Raw genomic sequence first — 6,962 nt, forward strand, 5'->3', positions numbered from 1 at the left:
AAAGTTATTTATGACTATACAGGTAGGGGGAGCCAATAGGTTATATATTCTGACCTTTGTAATAATCAAATGAATAAATGGCCTCTAGTTTGCATGAAGTTAAATCAAATTCAGTACTCTTCCAACCAGGATGCACATAAATATGATCCACTGCATTGGAAAACATGTAATAGAAATTCTACTTATACAGTATCTCACTTGATTTTCAATGTGTATTATTTATTTTTAAATACATGTTAGTATTGGAACAACCCTCTATATAAAGTACTAGTTAAATAGTTGTCATATGTAATCATAAATCATTGACTATTGTTACTAATATGGATGTGCAATCAAAATTTTAAAAGCCACAAGTATACCACTCATTTGCTGGTGTTAGCTCATCAAATTTACTTTGATTCATAGCAATCTTATGTGCAACAAAACAAAATGCATCCAATCTTGCATCATCCTCACAGAAGCCAACAGGATTAAGTACACTGCTGCAACTATTGTGTCAATCCATTTCATCAAGGGTTTCCTATATCTTCATTGGCACTCTATTCATGGAACATGATGCACTCCTTTAGCAATTGATCCCCTCTCATGCTGTGCTCAAAGCAAGTGAGTCAACTTTGTGTTCTATTTTTATTTAAAAGGTAACATTGATTTATTTTAGGAAATATGTCTCCAAGGCTTTCTTCCTGGTTTTTCACAGGCTGAAAGCTCAGTTGCACTTTATCTATCAAGAGTGACCAGAAGGGTATTGAAACACTAGTGGCAAAGTTCTTATCATCATACTACTCTTAAAAACCAACTAAATAAATACATATCTAAGAGTCATATAGACCTATTGAGTAATATTTTGGAAATTCATTATTAAATAATTGTACTAGATGTTCATTAATATTCAACTACAACTGAATGTAACTGATCCAAAAATCTGATTATCTAATGACACTGGCATGGTCCTTTACCAATTTAAACTCACAATGTTGGAAGCAGAACTATTCATCTTCCATTTGAAAAACAGTTTTATGTTTTTTCGGGTTTTTTGTGTGACATATTTTTCAATAATAATCCTAATCTCATAGTAATGAATCTTCAAAACCATATTAACCTTTGTTTTGATTTGCTGTCCATCACATTATTCATTATATTTTATGATTCTTTCTTCATATTGTCTCCTTTTATAATAATCTATTCTTTTTAATGTCTATCTTATGCATATATCTTATTTGTTTGCCATACAGCCCATACTCTGAAGTCCCTTTTATGGGCTCCTTGTTAGCAAGTTTTCTCATTTCTTCCATGCCAAAATATGTGCAATATGTTGAGAAACAGATTCCACTTACATATCTATCATTCCTTTGCTCCTAATTTAGACAAGCTAAGATTCAGACTTACCTTTGCTTTAAAAACAAAAATCAATGTCACAAATCAAGCAATATTCTTTCATACTTGTAGGTCACTGTTTTAGTCTCTTTAAATGATTACTCATTTACTTCTTCCTTTCTTTATAGCCATGTAAAATTTCACCTTTCTAAACTAGACTGAATAACTCTTCATGTTAAGGAACTTTCTAATTATTTTCTAATTCTCCATAGCATCTTTCAAAGTATATTACTCAATAAACTAGCAATAAACATGTTTTTTATACTACAATTAGCTTTCCAGAAAGAATATTGATAACCTAGTTAAATTCATTGCTTTCAGTGCATGGGGAAAGAATTACATCTGAGCAACTATGGACCTAAAACCAAAAGGTGAGCAATTTTTAGATGCTTAATGAAAAGATTAAATATAATTTGCCCATAATCTGGACTTTTTAATGTTTGCACAGATCTCAGGATTCAGAAGTGTAACACAATAGTGCTGCGCTGATTTAATGCAGACTAAATAGAAAGCAATGTTCTTTGTATTCAGTTTAGCCTCATAGTTTGCAGGTAATAAACAACATGAAAGGCAATTCAGCTCTTTGGAAATGTAAAATATCCATCTAGAAGATCTGATGTTCAAGAATTTTTCTCTTTAAATCCTTGGGTCATCAAGTCATTGTTAGGTGCACTTGTGTCAGTTCCAAGCACATGCAAAACAGAGCAGAAGACTTCCAGATACTGCTTCACCCTCTCAATTGTTCCTGTGATTGACCCCTTGCTGCAGCTACTGTGTCCATTCATCCTGTCCAGGGCCTTTCTCTTTTTCTTTGACCCTCTGTTTTACCAAGCATGATGTCCTTCTTCAGGGACTGGTCTCTGCTGACAATGTGTCCAAAGTATGTAAGCCGAAATCTTGCCGTCCTTCCCTATGACAAGCACTCTAGCCATGCATCTTCTAAGATATAGCTCAGTTTGTCCTTTCAGCAATCCCTGGTACTTTCAAGATTCTTTGACAGCACCATTGTTCAAATGCATTCATTTTCCTTTGGTCTTTTTTATTCAATGTCCAACTTTCACATACATATGAGGCAATTGAAAATACCATGGTTTGGTTCAGTCATATCTGAGTCATCAAAGTAACCTCCATACTTTTCAACAATTTATAGGGTTTTGTTGTTGTTTGTTTTATGTTTCAAGTGAACTTCTACATCATTAAAGACTCCAAGAGGTCTTATGTAGCAGATTTAATGCAGTGTGTCATTTGATCTCTTGATTGCTGCTTCCATGAGCATCGATTGTGGATCCAAGCAATATGAAATCCATGACAATTCCAATCTTTTCTCTATTTAATATGTTACTGAATCTTGCCTATAATAAGACATTAGTTAAATGGCACAATTCTCCCCTTTCATGGAGCATACTCAACTTTGATTTCAGCCGATGCACTTCATGTGCAGCCAGCACAGGCCTATCAGTGTTGCTTTCTTGTTAAGTGAGCTTCAGCAGGGCTCCCAGATGAATACAGACTACTTTCTTGTGATCCATTTCCAAAATTCAGGTTAACAGAATATAATAAAAATTAGAATAAATTTAAAATAAGTCAAAAGGGAGGACAAATGATAAGGTATTACATTTTAACCTAATTATATCTGCATTAGTCAACTTTACAGTATACTGTATATGCTCGTGTATAAACTGAGTTTTTCAGCGCATTTTTAATGCAATTTTTGTGGTAAAATTTGGTCCCTTGGCTGATATTCAGGTCAGCTTATACTATCAAGGCTACTCATATCCCTGGTCAGTGGTCAATGGGGATGAGATTCACAGAGGCTTAATTCAAGTACGAACTATGAAAATGTATTTGGGGATTTAACTGGCACCCATAGCCATTCATATACTGGGTACTCAGAATTTTGCTCTACTATCATTCCCTCCTTTGGTCTTAGATTTTATATATAGTGCCTTGGGCAGAACTGACATCTTTACTATATTGAGTCTTCCAATCCATGAGCATGGGATATTCTTCCATTTGTTGAGGTCACTCTTGGTTTCTTGTAATAGTGCTCTGTAGTTTTCTTTGTACAAATCTTTCCTATTTTCTTGAGTGTTTTAAACAGAAATGGGTTTTGGGTGTTGTCGAATGCTTTTCCTGCATCTATCAATGGTGTTACATAGTTCTTTTAAATTTTCCTGTCAATGTGGAGAAAATACTAATGGTCTTTCGTATGTTGAACCATCCTGCATCCCTCATATAAATCCCATTTGGTCATGATTAATTTTTTTTGAATATGCTTTTGTATTCTATTGGCCAGTATTTTGTTAAGGATTTTTCATTGATGTTCATTAGGGATATTCATCCGTAGATCTCAATTTTTGTGGGATCCTTGCCCACTTTAGGTATCAGAGTTATACTAGCTTTATAGAAAGAGTTTGGGCATTTTCCTTCTTTTTCTGTTTGTGTAAGACTGGTTTCAGTTCTTCACTGAATACTTGGTAGAATTATCCTGTGAAACTATCTGGTCTGGGAGATTTTTTATTGGTAACCCCTTGATAACCTTTTCTATTTCTTCCATTTTTATGGGTCTGTTGAGGTTCTTCATGTCCATCTGGATAGTCTAGGGAGGGATTGTTTTTCCAAGTATTTGTCCATGTCTTTCAAGTTATTGAAATCGTTAGAGTACTGGCCATCATAGTACTGTGTAATTATCCTTTTGATTTCATTAGGGTCAGTTTAATGTTCCGTTTCATCCTTAATCTTTGCTATTGAAATTTGTTTCTTCCTTTCATTGTTTAGGTTTGCCAGTGGTCCATCTATTCTATTAATCCTTTCAAACAACTTTTAGCTGCATTAATTTTTCCATGGTTTTCTTGTTTTCCCACTCCTGTATCTCAGCTCTGATTTTTATTATTTCTTTATTTTTGCTATTAGTAGAATTGTTCTGTTGACTCTGCTCTAATTGGTGTACGTTTTGTGTCTGCATATCAAAATGTTCCATTTTCATGTGTGCATGTATTGCTATTAGTCTTCCTCTGATAAATGCCTTTGCTGTATCCCAAAGATTTTGGTATATCGTATTTTCACTCTAATTGGTTTCTGCAGCAGGTGGGAAGTTCCCTCAGACACTTGTAGGTGATCCCCCAGCCACACAGAGGACAGGCAGGACCTCCCCATCTATGTGTAGGATCACTGAGGCAGTATGGAACTCCCCCCACCCCCACCCCCCATCTGGTTTGTGGAGTTGCCCTAGCTTGTGCCAAGACTCCTGATGCCCCAATAGCTCAGAGTTTGTTTTTCCCCCCTGGCCAGCTGGAATTGAATTAAATTAAATTGGTCTCCTGGCTATGGGCTTGGGTATGTGGTCAGTGAGATATTCTGAAACAGACTTGTTCCAGAGGGTCTTTGTTATGTTAAAGCTTCTGGGCTCTGTAGCTAACTTCTGGAATTCCTTAGAATTTACTCCCTTATTATGCTAATGTATGTTAAGAGACTCATTCTGCCAGTTTGTCTTGGAGTTAAAGAACGAATCTGTGATTTGCATTTTTTACTAAGAAAATATTTTTCTCTTTTTTATATTGGGTTTATGGCGTGTCCTGATATCATGGCTGCCATGCTGACCCCCAGAGGAGGGATCTATCTTATCAGAGCTGTTGTTTTCTTCTTGGCCAACTGGAACTGAATTTGCCCCCCCGGGGATCGCTACCCACTTATGTTCTGCCATGCTCCGATCTGACTCAGGAAAATTTCCTGACATCTTTTCAATTGCTCCTAATATATGGCTACCTGCATAGATGCCACCCCCCCAGGCTATGAGTGCAAGGTAGCTAACAGCCTGGGTAGCTCTGGTGTGGGGTCCTGTGACTAGCTTTTAGAGGTTCTTCTTGAGACTGGGAGTATAACCCTTTTTGAACATCAGCTTGGGGAAATCGCTACTCGCTGCCGAACTAGAGCACTGGTAGCTGCTCCGTATGGAGCCCTCCAGCCCAGACCAATGAACATAGAGCATTTCAGTGTGTTCTCTCTTTGCTTTGTGAGTAAAAATTTTAAAAGCTGGGCTCAGGATGACCCTTGTACCCAGATTCTAATTTTAGGACTCTGCCTCCCAATCTCCTTCACCTTACCTACAAATTTTCTGGTCTGGCAGTAGGAACTGAAGGTGGGTAAATCTAACTGGGCACTGTCCTCTTCTGTCTCCCCTGGTATATTTTTCTTGATAGATATCTCGGATAGGCAAATCTATAGACACATAACTGGATTAATAATTTCTAGCAGGAAAGGTTGGGAGGAAATAATGAGTCCACGAAAGTAGGAGATGTTTTAAAATTGATTGTTGATGATCCCATGGCTCTTTTTATTATGTTAAACTACTGAGTTGTATGGTATGTGAGTGATATGTCAATACAATTGTTAAAATAATAAAAAATAGACTAGGCAGTGATTCATTCCATTATGCGTGGGGTTGCCATGAGTAGGTCAACTAGACAGCAATGAAGGACAACACTCACATATATTAAGATAGCAAATGACACTAGAATATTCCGAATATTCAGCAATATTCTGAGAGAAAATTTTGACCTTTACAGCACATTTTCCAGGGTCACTGAATCCTATTTGGAAAGAGGGAACCAATTACAAGGAACTATATGTGACCTCCTCCCTGGGGGACAGACAACAGAAAAGTGGGTGAAGGGAGACGTCGGACAGGGCAAGATATGACAAAATAATGATTTATAAATTATCAAGGGCTCATGAGGGAGGGGGAGCAGGGAGGGCAGGTAAAATGAGGACCTAATCCTGGGGGCTTAAGTGGAGAGGAAATGTTTTGAGAATGATGAGGGCAATGATTGTACAAATGCGCTTTACACAATTGCTGTATGTATGGATTGTGATAAGAGTTGTATAATTAGAAAAAAAAGACGTAGCATCTGGGGTCTTAAAGGCTTGAAGTTAAACAAGCAGCCATCTAGCAGAGAAGCAACAAACCTACACAGAAGAAGCACACCACCAGCTTGTGTAATCATGAGGTGTGGAAGGGATCAGGTAACAGGCATCAGAAGACCCCAAACAAACAAACAAAGCATATTGTTGAGAACGAGGGGGATGGGAGCAGAGACCCCAAACCCATCTGTAGACAATGGGACATCTCATAGAAAAGTCACAAGTAAGGGATGAGTCAACCAGGGTGAAGCATAGCACCAATGAAACACACAATATTTCTCTGGTTCCTTGAGGCTTCTTCATGCCCCCTTATCATGACCCCAATCCTGCCTTTCACTGCGGGCTAGGCCAGAGCATGTACACAGGTACAGATAAGAGCTCAGGATACACGGAATCCAGGTTAGATAAACCCCTCCGGAACATAAATGGGATACCAGGAGAGTAGTGTGAAGGTGGAGAGAGAAGAGGAGAAGAAACCGCAGGGGAAGGGACACAGCAGCTGATGTAAGATATGAAATGAATAATAATTTATCATTTATCAAGGGGTTATGAGGGTGGGAAGAGGGGAGGGATGGTTTAAAAATGGGCTGATACCAAGGGCTCAAATAGAGTGTAAATGTTTAGAAAATAATGATGTCAACATATGTACAAATATGCTTGATACAATT

This window comes from Echinops telfairi, unplaced genomic scaffold, assembly GCF_000313985.2.
Source record: "Echinops telfairi isolate 266 unplaced genomic scaffold, ASM31398v2 ScPeMD7_31;HRSCAF=116, whole genome shotgun sequence".
NCBI lineage: Eukaryota > Metazoa > Chordata > Mammalia > Afrosoricida > Tenrecidae > Echinops > Echinops telfairi.